The following is a 1,042-nucleotide window of genomic DNA, read 5'->3' as shown; positions in this document are numbered from 1 at the left end:
ACACAGCGGTCACGTTTCAGTTTACTCTCCCCCCCCCCTCCTCCCCCCCTCTTCCTTTTTTCACCCCCTTATTTTGCTCTAATCTTTAATCTTCTCTCAGTCGTTCCTGCTTCTACATCCGACCTTCTGTCTCTGACCGACAACCAGCATCCAACGCCTCACCCGACCTCACCCGACCTTACATTAGAGTGTGTGTGTGTGTGTGTTCTCTGTACCCCCTCCCCCCACCCTTGTTTTTTTTTCTAAATCCCCCAAAACCCAGAGAACACAGGAGTCTGTACTTCCTGTTTAGTGAGTGTTGCAGTTAATTGGAGTTGCTCGAGGCTGCCCCCCGGCTGTGGGGAGGTGTGTCAAGAAGTGTATGTTTGTTCCACTGTGTATGTTTGCATATATATATATATGAATATGAATATGTGTGTGTGTGTGTGTGTGTGTGTGTATCCCTCCTGATTCTGACAAACACAGCATGAGGTCTGACCCCCCCCCCCCCCAGGGGGCTGCTGCCCCCACTACCTTCAGCTCTGTGGACGGTGCGTTCGAGTGCACGGTTTCTTCAATGTCCTGACTGACTTTCACACACAGTCACCATCAAGGAGCTGCGTCGAACTAAAGACTGACGTCAGGTCACAGGTCAATTTGAACAGATTTGTCAAATTTAAAAAATAACAAAACAACAAAACTCTGATCATTATAGTGTGGAGACCCTCAACTGGTGGCCCGTGGCCCCAGTCCAGCCCACCAAACCTAATCTAATCTAAGCCTCTGAGTGAAAACAAAACACAGTTGTTGACTTTAACTATAAAACTCTACAGGTGAAGTTTGGTCTGATTTTCATTACTGTACAGTATATTACTGGTACTGCAGTACTGGTACTCACTAACGTCTAGTAAATATTTGTGTTACTGCAGTATGTGTTGTACTCAGTAAAACACTCTGTCTTTATTATGGTAATAATTATTATTAAACAACAACAACAGTTGAAAGACTGAAACACAAAAAGGTTAGAGGCTCCTCACCCCCCTCTGACCCCCCCTCCCCCCTT

This window comes from Cynoglossus semilaevis, chromosome 9 (assembly GCF_000523025.1).
Source record: "Cynoglossus semilaevis isolate Cse_v1.0 chromosome 9, Cse_v1.0, whole genome shotgun sequence".
NCBI lineage: Eukaryota > Metazoa > Chordata > Actinopteri > Pleuronectiformes > Cynoglossidae > Cynoglossus > Cynoglossus semilaevis.
Note: the sequence above shows the minus strand (reverse complement) of the source record.